Source organism: Arachis ipaensis, chromosome B4 (genome assembly GCF_059453495.1).
Source record: "Arachis ipaensis isolate K30076 ecotype BB chromosome B4, ASM5945349v1, whole genome shotgun sequence".
Classification (NCBI taxonomy): Eukaryota; Viridiplantae; Streptophyta; class Magnoliopsida; order Fabales; family Fabaceae; genus Arachis; species Arachis ipaensis.
This window is the reverse complement of record NC_142439.1, coordinates 50,822,181-50,844,959: the sequence shown is the minus strand read 5'-3', so window position 1 is coordinate 50,844,959 and position 22,779 is coordinate 50,822,181. Positions and strand designations below refer to the sequence as shown.

Here is a 22,779-nt window from a genome sequence, read left to right as displayed (position 1 = left end):
ACCTCAGCTTGCCCATTAGTTTGGGGATGGTAAGCTGTTGCAACTTTATGAATTATCCCATGCTTCTTCATTAATCCCGACAGTCTCCTGTTACAAAAATGGGTGCCTTGATCGCTCACGATTACTCGTGGTGATCCGAAGCGACATATAATATGTGGTTTCTCACAAAGGAAACAATAGTGTTAGCATCATCAGTGCGGGTAGGAATTGCTTCCACCGATTTGGAAACATAATCCACAGCTAACAATATATAAAAATACCCATTAGAATTTGGAAATAGACCCATGAAGTCAATGCCCCAAACATCAAAAATTTCACAGAAAAGCATAATTTATTGAGGTATCTCATCTCTCCTGGATATATTACCAAATTTCTGGCATGGGAGACAAGATTTACAAAACTCAGCAGCGTCTCTAAAAAGGGTAGTGATAAGGGGCAGAAGTTGGTGAATTAAAAATTATTAAAATAGTTACGTTGCAAGTATAGTTCTTAACTCACCAAAAATTCTACCTATCAATTTAGAAATATATCACAGAGAGTTTAAATTAAAAATTACTGGGAGTTGGAGTCCCAGGTCGTCTCCCAACGAGTTGCAGAAAAGCGTGCTATTTTATTAATCAGATGTTCCAAGAAGTTGAGTTAAGTAGAGGGAAAATTAAAAAGAGGAAATTTAATTAATATGAATAAAAGCCTTGACTGGGAGTTGATTAGTTGGAATCTCTATTATTGATGGGATGATTTCAAGATTAATTTATAACTAATGGTTGTTCCGTTTAGTTATCCTTTACTAGGTAAAGGAAAATCAAACAAGTTGGAATGTCAGACCTGTTCACGAGTTGCAACCCACTTAGTTCAAAGGGATTGGTGTTAGTGATTAGATAACAATCCAACAGTTAACCCAATTACAATTTTTCTTTCAATCCTTCCAACTCAAGAGTTCCTTTCAATCAACTTCCCATCAAGTGAGGGAACTACTCACTCATTGTGAATAATAATCCATAACACATGAAAGAGAATTAAAAGATGACATGATTATTGGAATGGAAAAATAAATTAAAATGGAAGAAATAATCCTTGTATCAATTAATCATGAAAGTATTCAAATGACAAAATTGATCAAAGCAAAGAACATGGAAGAATAAAACCAAGTCAAGAGAACGAACTAGAATGACAAAGTCTTGATGAGGAAATAACTCTTCTCAATGCTCCAATGCTAAGACCAATTGAAAATTAAAATTCTTAAACCTAGGGAAAGAAACCTAGAGGAGGAAAAACTAGATCTAAAACTGTAAACTGTCTAGAATGAATATTGTTCTTTGTTTCTGCATATTCTCTGGCTCTAGTCTGCTGTTCCGGGCCGAAAACTGGGTCGAAATAAGGTCCAAAATTGCCCCCAACGAATTCTGCAGATCGCACATGTCACGCGATCGCGTCATCCATGCGGACGCGTCATTTGCGCTTTTCCTTGCCACGCGTTCGCGTCGTCCACACTACCGCGTCGCTTGAGCTTTACCAATCCGCACGGCCGCGTCACTGCGATTTGCTCTCCTTCGCGCGGTCGCGTGAGCCATGCGACCGCGTCACTTCTCGCTGGTTATCTCCTGAAATTCTTGTGTTCCTTCCATTTTTGCTAGCTTCCTCTCCAATCTCCAACTCATTCATGCCCTATAAAGTCTGAAACACTCAACACACAGATCACGGCATCGAATGGAATAAAGGAGAATTAGAGATACATAATTAAAGTATCTAGGAAGCAGTTTTCAAATATGTTATAAATTCAGGAAGGAATTATAATTTCATGCTAATTTAATGAATAAGTGGGTAAGCATCATGATAAAACCACACAATTAAACACAATATAAACCATAAAATAGTGGTTTATCAACCTCCCCACACTTAAACATTAGCATGTCCTCATGCTTAATTGAAGGAGATAAGGAAATAAGTATGAACATGTAGAAACTCATGAAATGCAATGCAAGCCTATATATATATCTAAATAAATGCAACTATATGATTCTTGCCCACTTGATCAAAAGTAAATAAGCTCTTCAGAACAATTACAAATCAAATTCCACTAATTATATCATTATACAATAAAACAGATAAAAGTGCAAGAAGATAGCTCATGAAAGCAGGAAACATGAAAATTCAAGCATTGAACCCTCACTAATAATGTATGTACGCTCTAATCTCTAGTGTATAGGGTAATCACTCTATCCTTCTCTAATCATGCTTTCTAACTTTTGTTCTTCTCCTAACCAATCAACAATAGTTAATATACCAATGCAAACATCATGAGGTCTTTTCAAGGTTGTAATGGGGCTAAGGTGCAGGTAGGGGTATACATATGGTTAAGTGAGCTAATAAATTGAATCTTTAATTAACCCAAGCTTCAACCCAACCTATATATTTTTAATGTAATCTTAAAGTTCATACCTAGCTACCCAGAATTCCCTTTTTCTATTCACACTCATGTATCAACTTTATATTTGATTTTATCATATGTGCATTGATCTTTGAATTCTGAATTTAACATTGGGGTAATTTTGTCCCCTTAAATTCCAATACTTAACAAGCACACACAGTTCTATCTTAAGCTAACCAAAGATTCAATTTGGGATATACAATTGTTTTTCAGCTTAAGGTTAGTAATGTGGTAAAATATAGAACAAATGGGATTTAAAGGCTCAAAGTGGTTAACAAAGGTAATTGAAAAGGGTAGGCTTAATTTGGATAAGTGAGTTTAAACAAATAGTGGCCTCAATCATGTGCAAGCATGCAAATATAATAAATATTGGACATATAAGATAAAACAAAATATAGATTACAATCATAGAGAAGTAAACTCACAAGAATGAAATAATTATGGTTAAATAATGTAACCATGCATAAAGGCTCAAATCCTCACAGGTTGTGTGTTCTTTAGCTCAAATGTCATGTTCCAAATACAACTCAAGCAAATTTATCATAAAAATTTTGAAAAAAATTAGTGAAATTTTGTTCCAAAGATAGAGTCTTAAAAGAAACTTATTGTCTTTTCAATCAAGTAGAACATGCATGCAACTATCCTAACCTATGCCATTTATTCTATTCTATAAAAGAAAGAAAATCTAACTAAAATATCCTAATTATTGGTGCTAGGGAAAAGAAATTACCTCCGGAAGTCCGGTACTGACCGACCTCCCCACACTTAAGGCCTTGCACCGTCCTCGGTGCCGTCTGTCAGGAACAGGGGTGGGCTGGTGGCAGTATCTCCACAGTCGGGACCATGATGGCTCCCTGTGCTGGTAAAAGAAGGGGAGTCTGGGGAATCTGAGTCATTGAAGTGTCCCTTGAGTAGCTCCTTGAGGTGTTTGAATCGGCGCTCGTTACGGTGCTCTCTCATCTTTGCTTTCTGTTCTTGCCGATCCAACCTTTCTATTATCTGCTGGAGCAATTCATCAGTTGTAGGTGCTTGTGGTGTTAAAGAAGAATTATCTTCAACTGGAGTAGTAGGAAGGCTTGTAGTGGCTGCTGGGAGTCTGAGGTATTTCCCGTTAGGGACATACTGATCATCCCGTGGAAGCACAGCTTTGGTGTCCCCAGCTCTTTAGGAGACTCCGGCTGCTAAGACAAGATCTGAGACTAAGGCGGGGGAAGATAAGTTGCCCACAATTTGTACGTGTCCCAGAGCATTCCGGATATGTCTTGAGAGATTCAGAGGTTGGTCTGTAAGGATGCACCACAGTAGAATAGCCATGTCCGCAGTGAAGGAGGACTCATGAGTGCTCAGAAAGACGTAATGGGACATGATCTATGCCCATACGCGAGCCTCCAAGGTAAGTGCTGAAGCCAAGATTCCCTTAGGGTGGGTGCGGTGGTATCCGTAGATCCCACGACTGCCAGGTAATGCAATAACTCCGAGAACGGAGTCCCAGTCAAATTGGTACCTCTGGCGCTTAAGTGCGGCTTCTTGAAAGGCGTCCATTCCTTCTGGAATAGGGGGGAGACTCTGAGCTTGCTGAATGGCCTCTTCTGTGATGGGGACTTGCTTCTGCCGGACATAAACAGACGACAGGGATGGCATGTAGAAGTTAGAGTAGAACTCAACTACCCAAGAAAGATTGACCTGCCATGGCTGTCTCCGTAGGAAACCCCATTGTCTTCGTTCAATTTGCGGCTCAACAAAGGTAGCAATGTTGGACGGGAGGATAAGAAGGTATTCATTGTTATAGTTTCTTTCTGCTAGGATAGGGAACATCTGCTCACAGTAGCGATTGGAAAATCGCGCAGTGTCCTTTGCTGGAAAGGCTTTCTCCTTTTCATCAACCTTTATTATCCACTTAACTCTTTTTGTTGAGGGCTTAACTGTGGTGGAAGAGGGCTCTGCCACTAATGCTCTTTTAGTGCCTCTTCTTGCTGAGGGTTTAGGAGTCGCTTTCTACTTTCCTTTCTTGGTGGCCATCCTGAAAAGAGGGGAGAAAGTAAATTAAATTCAAATAGATATATAGCAAGGAAGAGAACAGAAGAGTGGTGATGGATGCACATTAGGATGTAGATGACATTAACACATGCTCTCGAGTACATGTGAAAAGCCAATAATGGAAAATAGCTAGTGCATAGAAAGACAAGTGACTGCAAGGTGTTTATTGGCATGCCGGCAAAGGGCATGAGTAGCATAGACCAAGCAATACTTTGTAACAAACCATCATGTTTGTATTGACAATTAAATTCAATTAATACAATAGTAAAGGATAGTTGTGAAAAGCAAGCATTGAATAGTATAACAACATAGAGAAGTGCATAATGCCATTTGAGCCTATTCACAAACACATAGCATGCATGATGAATAAGGTATAGAAAATATGAAGGTGAACATGCAAGCAATCCCTTAAATAGAATAAAAATAATTGTCAAACAAATTGCAACAATCCACAAGCATATAATGAGGGATAAGACTCAAATAAAAATTTCTAACACCATATAAAAAGGAAAGAAAGAAGAAGGAAAATATGAATAATGAGAGGAAAAAGAAAAGAAGAAGAAAATAACATAGAAAATAATAAGAATGATAGAAAAAAGAAAAAGGGAAGAAGAAGGTAAAACCTTGTTAATGGAGGTGAGAGAGATAGAGAGTGAAAGGTGAGATAGAAGGGGGAAGGGGGAAGGAAGAAATAAGGAGGGAAAAGAAAAACTAGGATTTGGAGGGGAGAAAGATAAGATAATTTGGCAATTTAGGTTGAGCTGTGCGACGCACGCGACGCGGCCGCGTGGGGCACGCGTTCGCGTGAATGCGCTTCAAGTAAGGTGACGCGATCGCGTCAGTCACACGGTCGCGTTTCCCATATTATGCTTCTGGCACGAGGGTAGCCTCGCTCCAGCACAACTCTCTGTTCAAATTAATTTAAATGCCAAAATTGGGTGTGCGCCAGAAAATGGATGACGCGGCCGTGTCAGCGACGCGGTCGCGTGATAAGGGTTGTGCTTCCAGCACCAATCCAGCATCACTCTCGCACAATATTTCATTGTGCACCCTTTTACGTCCAAAACTCAAGGCATGCGGCTGCGTGGGGCACGCGGTTGCGTGGGAGGCCATGATACCCATGCGACGCGAACGCGGCAGCAACGCGGTCGCGTGGGTTGATTTATGCCATTGGCACGCCTCCAGCCACACTCCAGCGTAACTCTCTGTTCATTTTTATTTTTCTTTACTCTCCCTGTGACGCGAACGTGTCGCTGATGCGATCGCGTCGTGTAGCAAATTTTTTTTTTTAAGTAAAAACATGTAAATGCAGATGCATGAAAGTACTAAGAAAGAGAAGAGGTATTGAATAGGAAAAACTAAAAATAAAAAAAAGAACGATCATACCATGGTGGGTTGTCTCCCACCTAGCACTTTGCTTTAACGTCCGTAAGTTGGACGCTCCACTAGCTCAATCCTCTGCTATGTGAGGATCTTCCAAGAGGAAGATCTCAAGCTCCTTGTTTCTCTGTACCTTCTCGCCATGGTATAGCTTCAGGCGTTGTCCATTAACCTTAATAAGTTCAGAGCTTGAAGGATGGCTTAGGTGATAAACTCCGTACGGTTCGGCCTTCTCTACTCTGTATGGACCTTTCCATCTTGATCTCAACTTGCCTGGCATGAGCCTTAGTCGAGATTTGTAAAGGAGGACTAAATTCCCAGGTTGGAACTCTTTCTTCTTGATGTTTTGATCATGTACAGCCTTCATCTTTTCCTTGTATATTCTGGAGTTTTCATAAGCTTCTAGGCGAAGGCTCTCCAGTTCCTGTAGTTGCAACTTCCTTTCAGCTCCGGCTTTTTCAATTCCCATGTTGCACTCCTTAACTGCCCAAAAGGATCTGTGTTCTACTTCAACTGGGAGATGACAAGCTTTTCCATAAACCAAGCGGAAAGGACTCATCCCAATGGGTGTCTTGTATGCTGTTCTGTATGCCCAGAGTGCATCTTGGTGCTCCAGTCTTTTCTATGAAGCTTTACTATCTTTTGCAAGATACGCTTAATTTCTCTGTTTGACAGCTCGGCTTGCCCATTAGTTTAGGGATGGTAAGCTGTTGCAACTTTATGAATTATCCCATGCTTCTTCATTAATCCTGTTAGTCTCCTGTTACAAAAATGGGTGCCTTGATCGCTCACGATTGCTCGTGATGATCCGAAGCGACATATAATATGGTTTCTCACAAAGGAAACAACAGTGTTAGCATCATCAATGCGGGTAGGAATTGCTTCCACCCATTTGGAAACATAGTCCACAGCTAACAATATATAAAAATATCCATTAGAGTTTGGAAATGGACCCATGAAGTCAATGCCACAAACATAAAAAATTTCACAGAAAAGCATAATTTGTTGAGGCATCTCATCCCTCCTGGATATATTACCCAATTTCTGGCATGGGAGACAAGATTTACAAAATTCAGCAGCGTCTCTAAAAAGAGTAGGCCACCAGAATCCACAGTCTAAGATCTTTCTAGCTGTCCTTTGAGGACCAAAATGTCCTCCACTCTCAGATGAGTGACAGGCCTCTAAAATGGACTGGAATTCTGATTGAGGCACACAACGTCTAATTACTTGATCAGCGCCACATCTCCATAAATATGGGTCATCCCATATATAATATTTGACGGAAGTGAACGTCTAATTACTTGATCAGGAAGTGAACGCGTCATTTGACGGAAGAAACATGCAGCTCATAGTAGCAAAATAAAATAAAATGCAAATAAATAAATTCTAATTAATAACTTTAGCACTCTATTGCAACTCCCCGGCAACGGCGCCAAAAATTGATGAGGCGCAGAAGTTGGTGAATTAGAAATTATTAAAATAGTTATGTTGCAAGTATAGTTCTTAACTCACCGAAAATCTGCCTATCAATTTAGAAATATGTCACAGAGAGTTTAAATTAAAAATTACTGGGAGTTGGAGTCCCACGTCGTCTCCCGACGAGTTGCAGAAAAGTGTGCTATTTTATTAATCAGATGTTCCAAGAAGTTGAGTTAAGTAGAGGGAAAATTAAAAAGAGGAAATTTAAATAATATGAATAAAAGCCTTGACTGGGAGTTGATTAGTTGGAATCTCTATTGTTGATGGGATGATTTTAAGATTAATTTATAATTAATGGTTGTTCTGTTTAGTTATCCCTTACTAGGTAAAGGAAAGTCAAACAAGTTGGAATGCTAGATCTATTCACGAGTTGCAACCCACTTAGTTCAAAGGGATTGGTGTTAGTGATTAGATAACAATCCAACAGTTAATCCAATTACAATTTTTCTTTCAATCCTTCCAACTCAAGAGTTCCCTTCAATCAACTCCCCATCAAGTGAGGGAACTACTCACTCATTGCAAATAATAAATCCATAACACATGAAAGGGAATTAAAAGAAGACATGATTATTGGAATGGAAAATAAATTATAATGGGAGAAATAATCCTTGTATGAAATAATCATGAAAATATTCAAATAACAAAATTGAACAAAGCAAAGAACATGGAAGAATAAAACCAAGTTAAGAGAGCGAACTAGAATGACGAAGTCTTGATGAGGAAAATAACTCTTCTCAATGTTCTAATGCTAAGATCAATTGAAAATTAAATTTCTAAAAACCTAGAGAGAAAAACCTAGAGGAGGAAAAACTAGATCTAAAACTGTCAACTGTGTAGAATGAATGTTGTCCTTTGTTTCTGCATATTCTCTGGCTCTAATCTGCTGTTCCGGGCCGAAAACTGGGTCGAAATAAGGTCCAAAATCTCCCCCAGCGAAGTCTGCAGATTATGCAGATCACACATGTCAGGCGATCGCGTCATCCATGCGGACGCGTCATTCGCGCTTTTCCTTGCCACGCGTTCGCGTCGTCCACGCTACCGCGTCACCTGAGCTTTTCCAATCCGCGTGGCCGCGTGAGCCATGCGGCCGCGTCACTGCGATTTGCTCTCATTCGCGCGGTCGCGTGAGCCATGCGACCGCGTCACTTCTCGCTGGTTATCTCCTCAAATTCTTGTGTTCCTTCCATTTTTGCTAGCTTCCTTTCCAATCTCCAACTCATTCATGCCCTATAAAGTCTGAAACATTCAACACACAGATCACGGCATCGAATGGAATAAAGGAGAATTAAAAATACATAATTAAAGTCTCTAGGAAGCAGTTTTCAAACATGTTATAAATTCAGGAAGGAATTATAATTTCATGCTAATTTAATGAATAAGTGGGTAAGGATCATGATAAAACCACACAATTAAACACAATTTAAACCATAAAATAGTGGTTTATCAACTAACAAGAAACAACTAAATTTAAAAAAATTTTGACTAAATCAACCCAAAATTTCAAAATTTATGAGTAAAATAAGGAAAAGATATTTTTTTTTGAATTAATGAAGATAGAGAAAAACAACAAAATGACACAAATCATAAGAAATTAAGATCAAAACAAATAATGCATGAAAAAACACTTTGAATGTCAAGATGAACACCAAGAACACTTTGAAGATCATGATGAACATTAAGAACATATTTTGAAAAATTTTTAAGAAAAGAAACACATGCAAGACACCAAACTTAGAAATTTTTAATGTTTAGACACTATGAATTCGAAAATGCATATGAAAAACAACAAAAAACACAAAACAAGAAAATCATAAGATTAAACAAAGAAAATCATTAAGAACAACTTAAAGATCAAGGAAGAACACAATGCATGAATTTTCGAAAATCTAAGAAAAATTAAAACCATGCAGAAGACACCAAACTGAAAATTTGACATAAGACTCAAACAAGTACCACAATTTTTTTAGGTTTTTTATGATTTTATTAATTTTTTTGTATATTTTTCAAAAAAATTTTGGAAATAGAAAATAAAGAAATTCAAAATTTTTAATAAGAGATCCAGGGTTCATGCAATGTTAGTCTAAAGCTTCGGTCCAAAAGAATTAGACATGGTCAAATGACCAGCCAAGCTTTAGCATAACAAATACAGACATGTCCTTTCTACAATGGAAAGTGGAAACCTCAGTCCAAAAGTTTAGACATGGCTTAACAGCCAACCAGGCTTCAACATATCTCATGAAGCTCTAGAATTCATTCTTAAAAAAAATTTTCGAAAATAAAAATTAAAACGCTTAAACATAAAATAAAATTACCCAATCTAAGCAACAAGATGAACCGTCAGTTGTTCAAACTCGAACAATCCCCGGCAACGGCGCCAAAAACTTGGTGCACAGAATTGTGATCACACTTTTCACAACTCCGGTACAACTAACCAGTAAGTGCACTAGGTCGTCCAAGTAATACCTTACGTGAGTAAGGGTCGATCCCACAGAGATTGTCGGCTTGAAGCAGTAATTCATGAAGAATAGTAGAGCTCCACACCTTAATCTATGACGTGTAGAAACTCCACCGTAGAAAATACATAGGAGAAAAAAGTCTAGGCATGGCCGAATGGCCAGCCTCTCCAAATGTAACATAAGATAATAATTCCCAGATACGAATACAATAGTAAAATGTGCTATTTATACTAAAACTAGTTACTAAGAATTACAGAAAATAAGTAACTAAGTGCAGATAGTGCAGAAATCCACTTCCGGGGCCCACTTGGTGTGAGCTTGGGCTGAGCATTGAGCTTTACACATGCATAGGTCTTCTCTTGAGTTAAACGCCAGCTTGGATGCCAGTTTGGGCGTTTAACTCCAGTTCTGGTGCGAGTTCTGGCGTTTTACGCTAGAAAATGGTCTCTGGCTGGCATTTAGACGCCAGTTTGGGCCATCAAATCTCGGGCAAAGTATGAACTATTATACATTGCTGGAAAGCCCAAGATGTCTACTTTCCAACGCAATTCAGAGCACGCCAATTGGTCTTCTGTAGCTCCAGAAAATCCACTTTGCGTGCAGGAGGGTCAGAATCCAACAGCATCTGCAGTCCTTTCTCAGCCTCTGAATCAGATTTTTGCTTAGGTCACTAAATTTTAGCCAGAAAATACCTGAAATTACAGAAAAATATACAAACTGATAGTAAAGTCCAGAAATGTAATTTTTGCATAAAAACTAATAAAAATATAATAAAAAGTAACTAAAACATACTAAAAACTACCTAAAAACAATGCCAAAAAGCGTATAAATTATCCGCTCATCACTCTGCTGTCCCCTGGCTCTAGTCTATGTTTCTGGGCTGAAAATTGGGCCAAAACTCGGCCCAAAGTCGCCCCCAGCGAATTCTGCAGTTGCAGCGTATTACACACGTCGCGCGCACGCGCCAGGTGCGCGTCCGCATCGATGGCCTTCTGCGCGTGTCACGCGTACGCGCCAAGTGCGCGTCCATGTCGTCCTGGAATGCGCCAAGTGCACGCACGCACGAAGTGTGCATGCGTATCCATCCTCGCTGTTCAGCTCCTAGGTTTCTTGCGTTTCTTCCATTTTCGCAAGCTTCCTTTCCATCCTCCAAGCCATTCCTGCCCTATAAAGCCTGAAAATATAAAGGAGGATCGAGTGGTAGAAAGGAGGATCAAAGATTGATAATTTAAAGGCTCAAGAAGCAAGTTTTCAATGACAAAGTGGAATTGGGAAGGAAAATATAAAACATGCGAATTGTATGAATAAGTGTATAGAGAATTGATAAAAACCACCCAATTTATGACAAGAATAACCATAAAATAGTGGTTTATCAGCCACTTGGTTCTCTGTCCCTTTTCTGTCTCTTATTTCTATATCAAACTCTTGCAGAAGCAACACCCATCTTATGTGCCTAGGTTTTGAATCCTACTTTGTAAGTAGATATTTAAGAGCAGCATGGTCAGTGTACACAATCACTTTTGATCCTACTAAGTATGATCTAAACTTGTCAATGGCATAAACAACTGCAAGCAGCTCTTTTTCTGTGATTATGTAATTTTTCTGTGCATCATTTAAAACACGGCTAGCATAATAAATAACATGCAGAAGCTTGTTATGCCTCTGTCCCAGTACTACACCAATGGCATGGTCACTGGCATCACACATTAGTTCAAATGGTAATGTCCAGTCTGGTGCAGAAATAACTGGTACTCTGACCAGCTTAGCTTTCAGAGTTTCAAACGCTTGCAGACACTCTGTGTCAAACACAAATGGCGTGTCAGCAGCTAGCAGATTGCTCAGAGGTTTTGCAATTTTTGAAAAATCCTTTATAAACCTCCTATAGAATCCTGCATGCCCCAGAAAGCTTCTGATTGCCTTAACATTGGCAGGTGGTGGTAATTTTTCAATTACTTCCACTTTAGCTTGATCCACCTCTATTCCCTTGTTTGAAATTTTATGCCCAAGGACAATTCCTTCAGTCACCATAAAGTGGAATTTTCCCAGTTTAAAATGAGGTTGGTCTCTTGGCATCTTTTCAAAACAAGTGCTAAATGGTCAAGGCAGAAGCTGAAGGAGTCTCCAAATACTGAAAAGTCATCCATGAAGACTTCCAGAAATTTCTCTACCATATCAGAGAAGATAGAGAGCATGCACCTCTGAAAGGTTGCAGGTGCATTGCACAGACCAAAAGGCATCCTTCTATAGGCAAACACTCCAGAAAGACATGTGAATGCTGTTTTCTCTTGGTCCTGAGGATCTACTGCAATTTGGTTGTAACCTAAATAGCCATCCAAAAAGTAGTAATATTCATGACCTGCTAGTCTCTCTAGCATCTGATCTATGAATGGTAAAGGAAAGTGATCCTTCCTGGTGGCTGTATTGAGCCTTCTGTAATCAATACACATACGCCACCCTGTAACTGTTCTTGTAGGAACCAGTTCATTCTTTTCATTATGAACCACTGTCATGCCTCCTTTCTTGGGGACAACCTGGACAGGGCTCACCCAGGGGCTATCAGAAATAGGATAAATAATCCCAGCCTCCAGTAACTTGGTGACCTCTTTCTGCACCACCTCCTTCATGGCTAGATTTAGCTGCCTCTGTGGTTGAATGATGCCAGGGCATTTTGGCCAGTTTCACTGACCTTTTCTTTACTGTTTTTAGGGTAGTTTCATGCATTTCCTTAGGAAATAAGCTAGTTTTGGGTAGATATTCACTTACATCTTGATCCAAGCATACATTGTGCACTTTACATGATTTCATGAGGATTTTGCATGAATTTAATGACAAATTGGATGTTGCATTTCCCATGACTTGGACTAGAACTTTGATGTACTTTATTGCTTGATTTCAGGACAAAGGAAGCAAAGAAGAACCACATTAGTGGTAACGTTAGTTACACTAACATTGACACTAACGTGGAATGGGAGTAACTTGCAAAGTTAATGAGAAAAGTCATTGCCAATAACGCTCTAGAAGCCATCATTGTCCACGTTAAGAGTCACGTTAACTAAGCTAACGTGAACTCTAACGTGGAAGAAAAGAAATGGAGCCAACGTTAGTGACACTTAACATTATCACTAACGTTGGACCAAGCTCATAAGTGGCCACGTTAGTTGCCACGTTAACTTAGTTAACGTGGCCTCTAACGTTAAGAAGAAAAGGGGAAGCCAACGTTAGTGACATTCAACTTTATCACTAACGTTGGCCAAGTCACAATAAGCCACGTTAACTTCCACGTTAACCTAGTTAACGTGGAAGCTAACGTGAAGAGACAAAGTGGTCGACAACGTTAGTGACGCCAAACATTGTCACTAACGTTGGAAGGAACCCACACAAGCCCCAATGAGCCACGTTAACTCCCACGTTAACTTAGTTAACGTGGAAGTTAACGTGAAGAAGGGAGGTGATAGCCAACGTTAGTGACACCCAACATTGTCACTAACGTTGGAATGAGCCCACATAAGCCACTATGAGCCACGTTATCTCCCACGTTAACTTAGTTAACATGGAAGCTAACATGGATAAGGGAATGATGAGCCAACGTTAGTGACACTCAACTTTGTCACTAACGTTGGAGATGGCTAGCATGGCCACGTTAGAAGCCACGTTAACCTAGTTAACGTGGACTCTAACGTGACAATTAGGGGCACATTGGAACGTTAGTGACAATGGTAAGTGTCACTAACGTTCTCGAAGGTTGGCAAGCCTACGTTAAAAGAGCCACGTTAACTAAGTTAACGTGGACTCTAACGTAGGGAAGGGGGAGAATCCTCAACGTTATTGGGAAAGTTGAGTCCCAATAACGTGTGCGAAGGACATAGTGGAAACGTTAGTGGCAACGTTTGTGCCACTAACGTTGAAGTTAACGTGGCTCTTAACTTTGGTGAGGAACGTTAGTGAAAAAGGTGATTGTCACTAACGTTCTCGAACCCATATTTTCACTGAACGTTAACACCACTAACTTCCTGAGCTAAAAGTCTCTGCCCACTTCACACTTTCTCTCTGCAAGTAAAGCTAAGCCCAATGAAGAAGAAAACTGCTTCAACCTCAAGATCCAAAGGCCCATACCCAAGACTTGAAGAATCAACTAGAAGAACAGAAGAGTAGTATATATAGTAGTAGCTTTGAATTATTTTGGGAGTTGGAAAATATAGGGAGCCTCTGGGCATAGAACTACTCTCTGTATTTACTTTCTCTGCTCTTCTAGTTTCATCATGTATTCTCCATCTTTGTTTTCATTTTTCAGAGCTATGAACAACTAAACCCCTTTCATTGGGTTAGGGAGCTCTGTTGTAATTTGATGGATCAATACTAGTTTTCATTATTCTTCTTCTATCTTTTCTCTTGATTTTACTTGAAAGCTTTCGATCTTCATCCAATTGGGTAGTTATCTTGGAAAAGAAGCTATTCATACTTGGATCTCTTCTGAACCTTGAAAGAGGAATGAAGAGATCATGCTAGAAATGCTTTCTCATGCTGGACCAAATTGGGTTTGGATGTATATGTGACTATAATCTTCTCAACACTTGATTTGGGAAATGCATGTGGTATAATCAGTGACCATACTTCATCTCTTCTCATGAGCAATTGACCAAGGAATTGGCTATTGATCAAGATTTGAGAGATTGGATTACAAGAAATTGTAATTCAATCGCTTAAGATTGCCAAGGAGATCAATGAGTGCATTGATTGAGGAAGAGATGAAAATGAAATTGATCCGGAGAATGCAACATCTCCTAAGCCCAATGAACCCCCATTTCTGATCTTACCCATTCTCTTTAATTTCTGTTATTTACTTTTATGAGCAATTCCCCCATTCCCATTTACAATTCTGCAATTTACTTTCAGTCATTTACTTTCAGTTCTTTAATTCTAGCATTTACTTTTTCTGCCATTTACTTTCCCGCCATTTTATTTTCTGCAATTCTCAACTCAAATTCTGATTTGCTGAACTAGAACATTCCTCTAATTAAAGTTGCTTGATCAATCAATCCTTGTGGGATTCGACCTCACTCTATTGTGAGTTTTTACTTGACGACAAATTCGGTACACTTACCGAAGGAAATTTGTTGCGAGACAAGTTTTCCGTGCATCAAGTTTATGGCGCCATTGCCGGGGATTGATTGTGCATCAACAATGATTAAATTGGAAGAGAACTAAATTGAGCATTTTATTTTTTTTGTTTGTTTGATTTAATTTTCTGTTTGAGTCATTTACTTTCTGTTTTAGTTAATTTCTTCCCTTCCTCCTACTTTTTCTTTGTTATTTACCATTCATTCCACTAACCCACTAACTGTTTGATATATTGCATCACTCACACTAACAGTAATTCTGACAGATACACTTTCTGCACCTGTTCTCTTTGCTTGTACTTGTTGGTTGTATGACAGGGAGAAGAAGCGGGGCTTCAACTTTCTTTGATTCTGAACCTGAGAGAATCTTCCTTAGACTAAGGAGGGAGGTAAGAGAAAAATGTGTAGTTGGTACTAAAGAAGAGGAGGAACAGTTTGAGGAATACTTTGAACCAAACATGGAAGAAAACATGGAAAACCATCGTGAAGAAGAAGCTCACAACCCTGGCGGAAGAGGTCGAGCAAATCATGCTGGGGAGGATAGAAGAGTTCTAGGCTCTTACATCAATCCAAACCCAGGAAACTGTGGAAGTAGCATTCAAAAGCCAACCATCCACGCCAACAATTTTGAACTAAAACCACAGCTCATCACCCTTGTTCAGAACAACTGTTCGTTCGGAGGAAGTGTCCAAGAAGACCCCAATCAACATCTAACCACCTTCTTGAGAATATGTGACACAGTGAAGTCTAATGGTGTTCATCCTGACGCCTATAGACTGCTCTTATTTCCATTCTCACTCAAGGATAAGGCAGCCAAGTGGCTGGAGTCTTTCCCAAAGGAGAGCTTGACAACTTAGGAAGATGTGGTAAACAAATTCTTAGCAAGATTTTACCCTCCTCAACGAATCAATAGGCTGAGCGCTGAGGTCCAAACTTTCAGGCAACAAAATGGTGAGACTCTGTATGAAGCATGGGAGAGGTTTAAGGACCTAACAAGGAGGTGCCCACCAGATATGTTCAATGAATGGGTGCAGCTGCACATTTTCTATGAAGGGCTCTCTTATGAGTCAAAGAAGGTCGTAGACCATTCATCCGGAGGATCTTTGAACAAGAAGAAGACCATTGAGGAAGCCATAGATGTCATTGAAACCGTAGCAGAGAACGACTACTTCTATGCTTCCGAAAGAGGGAACACTAGAGGAGTGATGGAGCTAAACAATATAGATGCTCTGCTGGCTCAGAACAAGCTCATTACCCAGCAGCTGGCTGACCTCACCAAGAAGATGGAGAGGAACCAAGTAGCAGCAATCACCACTTCATCAACAACCCAAGAAGGAGTGAATGAAGAAGCCGAGGGAAGTCAGGAGCAAGCCAACTACATTGGGAATTCACCTAGGCAAAACCATGATCCATACTCCAAGACCTACAACCCTGGATGGAGGAATCACCCAAACTTTGGGTGGGGAAATCAACAAGATAAAAGCCTTGATCAAAGACGCCCAAATCCCAACAATGCAGCCCACCAACATTTCACATCTAGACCATATCAACACCCCCATAACAACACCTCTCCACATCCATATCAAAACCAAAATAACTTACCTCATCCTTCCACCTCTAATCATGATCTACAATCATTGGATGACAGAATTTAAAAGATTGAGAATCTACTTGAAGGCATAGGCAAAGAGATTCAAGATAGTAAAACATTCCGAGAAGAGGTGATGTGCAATATGCAGAATCAGGATGCTGCCATCAAGAAATTTGAGACACAAATTGGCTACTTATTCAAGCAAATTTCCAGCCACAACCTTCGCAGCAATACTAGCTTAACACAAAGGGAGGAGTGTCAGGCTATCACCCTTAAAAGGGGAAGGAGTGCTGAAGCCAGACGCCCCAAGAGTCCCATACCCTCAGCAATTAAAGAAGAAAGGGGATGACAATCAGTTTTTGAGATTTTTGGAAATCTTCAAAAAACTGCAAATCAACATACCCTTTGCTGAAGCAATAGAACAAATGCCACTCTACGCCAAGTTCTTGAAGGAGCTCATGACTAAGAAGAGAAGCTGGAAGAACAACGAGACTGTGATACTAACCGAAGAATGTAGTGCTATCATTCAGCACAAACTACCCCAGAAATTGAAGGATCCCGGGAGTTTTCAAATCCCTTGTATTATAGGGGAAATCACAGTGAAAAAGGCTCTTTGTGACTTAGGAGCCAGCATCAATTTGATGTCGGTATCTATGATGAGAAAGATGAAGATTGAGGAAGCTAAACCAACAAAGATGGCCTTACAATTGGCAGACCGATCGTTTAAGTTCCCGCATGGCGTCATAGAAGATTTGCTGGTGAAAATGGGAGATTTTATCTTCCCAGCAGACTTTGTAGTGCTTGACATGCAGGAGGAAGCCAAAGCTTCCATCATCCTGGGAAGGCCATTCTTGGTCACTGCTGGAGCTGTCATTGATGTACAAAAAGGAGATCTCACCCTGAGATTACACAATGAAAAGATGACGATCAATGTGTTCAAGGCCATGAATTACCCACCAGAGCAAATGGGAGAGTCTATGAGGTTGGACTCACTTGAAGACGCAGTGCAGGAAAGTTTTGAAGAAGAAGAACTTGAAGGTATAATAGAGGAGGAGTCTACGTTTAGTGAAGAGGTTGCAACAGCAGAGAGTCAAATACAAGGTGCACCAAAGGAAGAGAACGAAAAGTCAGAAGCACCCAAACTTGAACTCAAAGCATTGCCACCCTCTCTCAAATATGCATACTTAGGAGAAGATGAAAATTACCCAGTAATTATAAGCTCATGCCTCAGCCAAGATCAAGAGGATGAACTGCTCAAAGTACTGCAAAACCACAAAGATGCCATTGGTTGGACTTTTTCTGACTTGAAGGGGATAAGTTCGGCCATATGTATGCACAAGATACTGGTGGAAGATGATACCAAACCATCCATTCAATCCCAAAGGAGGTTGAACCCAATCATGAAGGAAGTGGTACAGAAAGAAGATATGAAGTTATGGCAGGAAGGGGTAATTTACCCGATCTCAGACAGTCCCTGGGTTAGCCCCGTGCATGTTGTCCCAAAAAAGGGAGGAATTACCGTGGTTCCCAATGAGAAGAACGAACTAATTCCTACAAGGACAGTCACAGGATGGCGGATGTGCATAGACTACAGGAAGCTCAATGAGGCTACACGAAAAGATCATTTCCCCCTTCCATTCATGGATCAGATGTTGGAAAGACTCGCAGGGCACGCTTATTATTGTTTTCTTGACGGTTATTCAGGATATAACCAAATAGTGGTTGATCCCAGAGATCAAGAGAAAACCTCATTCACTTGCCCATATGGAGTGTTTGCCTACAGGCGCATGCCATTTGGGCTATGTAATGCACCTGCGACTTTCCAACGCTGCATGCTTTCTATCTTTTCAGATATGATAGAAAAATTCATTGAAGTTTTTATGGATGATTTCTCGATATTCGGAGATTCCTTTCCTAGTTGCCTACATCACCTCGCCTTGGTATTGAAAAGATGCCAAGAGACCAATCTGGTCTTGAACTGGGAGAAATGTCACTTTATGGTGACAGGAGGAATAGTCCTTGGTCACAAAGTTTCTAACCAAGGCATTGAGGTTGACAGAGCCAAAGTAGAACTTATTGAAAAACTGCCTCCACCCAGTGATGTCAGGGCAATTAGGAGCTTTTTAGGGCATGCTGGTTTTTACAGAAGGTTTATTAAAGATTTTTCAAAGATAGCCAAGCCCTTGAGCAATCTCCTTGTATCTGATACACCATTCATCTTTGATGAAACATGCATGTTAGCCTTTGAAAATTTGAAAATGAGGTAATCCTCTGCTCCTATCATTTCCCCACCTGATTGGAATTTACAATTTGAATTAATGTGTGACGTATCTGATTTTGCAGTTGGGGCAGTGTTAGGACAGAGGAAAGATAACTTAGTCCATGTGATATACTATGCGAGCAAAGTCCTTAATGATACTCAAAGAAATTATACCACTACTGAAAAGGACTTGCTAGCAATAGTTTTTGCATTTGACAAGTTTAGATCGTACCTCATTGGTGCTAAAGTGATTGTTTTTACAGATCACACAACACTTAAATATTTGTTTGCCAAGCAAGAATCAAAGCCAAGACTAATAAGATGGATCTTATTATTGCAGGAATTCAATATTGAAATCAGAGACAAGAAAGGAGTGGAGAACAAGGTAGCAGATCACCTATCCAGGATTCCTCATGATAAAGGTGGAACACCTGATACAAGTGTGAACGAGTTCTTCCCTGATGAGCAGTTGATGATAGTTCACAAAGCACCATAGTTCGCAGACATTGCCAACTTCAAGGCAACTGGGGCATTGCCTCCAGAGATCAATAAACATCAAAAACGGAAGCTCATGAATGATGCAAAGTACTTTGTCTGGGATGAGCCATATCTATTCAAGAAGTGTTCAGATGGAATCCTTAGAAGATGTGTTTCGGAAGAAGAAGGACGAGAGGTCCTATGGAATTGCCATGGCTCATGCTATGGAGGCCACTTTGGAGGGGATAGAACTACAGCTAAGGTGTTACAAAGCGGATTCTTTTGGCCCACCCTGTTCAAGGATGCCAAAGAACTAGTAAAGAGCTGCAATGAATGCCAAAGATCTGGAAACTTGCCCAAAAGAAATGAGATGCCACAAAATTTCATCTTGGAACTGGAATTGTTTGATGTGTGGGGAATCGATTTCATGGGACCATTCCCAACCTCATATGCAAACAAATACATCTTGGTAGCAGTGGATTATGTTTCCAAGTGGGTAGAGGCTATTGCAACCCCAACGAATGATAACAAGGTAGTCATGAACTTCCTCAGAAAGAATATCTTTAGCCGGTTCGAAGTCCCACGAGCACTCATCAGTGATGGAGGGAGCCATTTTTGTAACAGACCACTAAAAGCTCTTCTCCTACGATATGGGGTAAAACACAAGGTAGACACACCTTACCATCCCCAAACAAGTGGACAAACTGAGATATCCAACAGAGAGCTAAAGAGGATTCTGGAAAAGACTGTGGGTGCATCAAGAAAGGATTGGTCGAAGAAGCTGAATGATGCTCTTTGGGCATACAGAACAGCATTCAAAACACCACTTGGAATGTCCCCATATCAACTAGTGTATGGGAAGGCTTGTCATTTACCACTGGAGCTGGAACACAAGGCTCTCTGGGCTATCAAGATACTAAATTTTGACAGCATTGCTGCTGGTGCAAAGAGGATCTTGCAGCTGCAAGAAATGGAGGAATTCAGGTCACAAGCCTATGAAAATACCAAGATGTATAAAGAGAATGCAAAGAGAAGACATGACCTGCATCTTGCACCCAGGAGTTTCGAAAAGGGGCAGCGAGTACTCCTTTACAATTCCAAATTGAGACTATTCCCAGGAAAACTCAAATCAAGGTGGTCCGAACCTTTTCTTGTCACAAAAGTTTCGCCATATGGACACATCGAAATCATGGATGAAGGTTCAGAGAGGACTTTTACAGTGAACGGACAAAGACTCAAGCATTATCTGGGCAACATGGGGGAAAACCCCAGAATAAATTACCATCTCAAGTAAAGGAGGAACCGTCGAGCTAGCGACGATAAAAGAGCCCTCTGTTGGGAGGCAACCCAACCTCAGTTAGTTTCCTTTCCATCTTTATTTCAATAAGGATCACAAGTTATTTCCCCTGTATTGCGAGGAGCTAAGTTTGGTGTTCCACACCAAAACAATTCAAGAGTGAAAGTGTGATTCTAAGTTTGGTGTTCCACCAAAGACATTAGTTAGAATTACACCTCACTCCCAAAACATATTGCTAGCTCCAACCAATCAAGGGAAACCACTTAAATGTAGTTAGACTTTAGTAATAACTGTTTTGTTAACAACAAGATATGAGGTTCTCTGCATATATGCAATGTTTTGTACTGGGCAAGGAACTAAGTTTGGTGTTCACACACCAAATTAAGTTCAAAAGCCACAAGCATACATGCAAGCTAACTATGTCTCAAGTGCTTTAGGAACAAGCAACTTCCAATAACTTTGCAGAAATCTTATGAGGAAATGGTGCACCTTCACCCAAGGAAGTGAAGTAGCAAGGACTAGGATGATAACAAAGAAAGAGGGCAACTAGAAATCATCACCCGAAGGTTGCATTGTTACTTAATTCCATTATACTCAGAATTGTTGAAAATTGGAAGTCCGAATGCACTTTTGATTAATAGTTACTCGTAGTTGGAACCTTTTTCAAATTCTGACTTTTAAGTTTTTGTGTTGAAGAGGTCTGTGTTTACTAGTCTTTATGTCACTGCATCCTCTCTTTACTTACTTGTATGCTTGTCCCTTTGAATCAAATGAAAAAGAGAATGTGTTTTTAAAGACCAGAGAGGAGTTCATGCTATGGAGTAAGTTCATGAGTTTATGGTATAGTCATAAGTTAGCTAAGTTGGTTCAACCATAAGGTGGGAAGATAACTATCTGTCAGGAATGCTATGCTTGAGACACACCCCATAAAACTAGCTAAATAAGAAGATACTAATAAGAAAAAGGGAAAGAACAATAAAGGTTGAAAAATAGAAGAAAAAGAGTAAGCAATAAGGCTAGGCACCAATGGTTTTAATCTTGAGGCATGTGTCTGTAGTGCTCCTGTGTGAGGGATCTACTTGGATGAATAAGCTCTTAGGGGTGCCTTATCACTTGGTAACTTGGGTTAACTAACTCGGGATTATCAGCTGAAAGTCCACTATCAAGAGTAACCCTTACTACAGAGCATTTAGTAACCCAAAGAGGTGTTGGACACCAAGGTCTCAAGAAAAGAAAATAAATAAACTATATGCCTGTGGTGTGTATGTATGGGGGAAAGACTTGAGCAAGTAAGTCCTTAGGGGTGCTTCAACACCTAGCACCTTGAATCAACTGGTTTGGGAGTGTTGGCTGAAAGCTTATTTTAAAGAGTTGCCCCCTTACAGAACACTTAGCCTAAGAACAAAAATAAGCCCTGAAATAACAACAAAAGGATCAATGAATAAAAGTCTCATGGGATGCAATCACAGTGAGTATTCTAGGACATGATAAAGGTCTGAAAGCCAGGAATGAACCTAAGTTGCTATGCATGAAACCACCATAAAACCAGGGACATGACTTCCACAAGAATGACTCATTTCTCTTGGCATTCCATTCATCATTCTCTTGTTCCAGTACTTGCTTAGGGACAAGCAAGCTTTAAGTTTGGTTTTGTGATGCTAGGGCATTTTGGCCAGTTTTACTGACCTTTTCTTTACAGTTTTTAGGGTAGTTTCATGCATTTCCTTAGGAAATAAGCTAGTTTTGGGTAGATATTCACTTACATCTTGATCCAAGCATACATTGTGCACTTTACATGATTTCATGAGGATTTTGCATGAATTTAATGACAAATTGGATGTTGCATTTCCCATGACTTGGACTAGAACTTTGATGCACTTTATTGCTTAATTTCAGGACAAAGGAAGCAAAGAAGAACCACATTAGTGGCAACGTTAGTTACACTAACGTTGACACTAACGTGGAATGGGAGTAACTTGCAAAGTTAATGAGAAAAATCATTGCCAATAACGCTCTAGAAGCCATCATTGCCCACGTTAAGAGTCACGTTAACTAAGCTAACGTGAACTCTAACGTGGAAGAAAAGAAATGGAGCCAACGTTAGTGACACTTAACATTATCACTAACGTTGGATGATGCCAAGGCATCTTAGGCTAGTTTCACTAGTATTTTTCTGTTAGTTTTAGTGGTTTTATGCATTTTCTTGAGCTTAAAGTAACCAAGAATGGTTAAAAGAATAACAAAGCAATGAACCATC

The 22,779-nt window shown here is 39.9% G+C and overlaps 1 non-coding gene across 1 annotated transcript; it reads right to left on the bottom strand.

Annotated features, from left to right (window-relative positions):
- Window positions 1-15,808: 15,808 nt before the first annotated feature.
- LOC148567531 (small nucleolar RNA R71) lies at window positions 15,809-15,915 on the bottom strand. Its single transcript, XR_015881656.1, has one exon. It is a non-coding gene; the product is annotated as a small nucleolar RNA R71 (small nucleolar RNA).
- Between the last annotated feature and the right edge of the window lie 6,864 nt (window positions 15,916-22,779).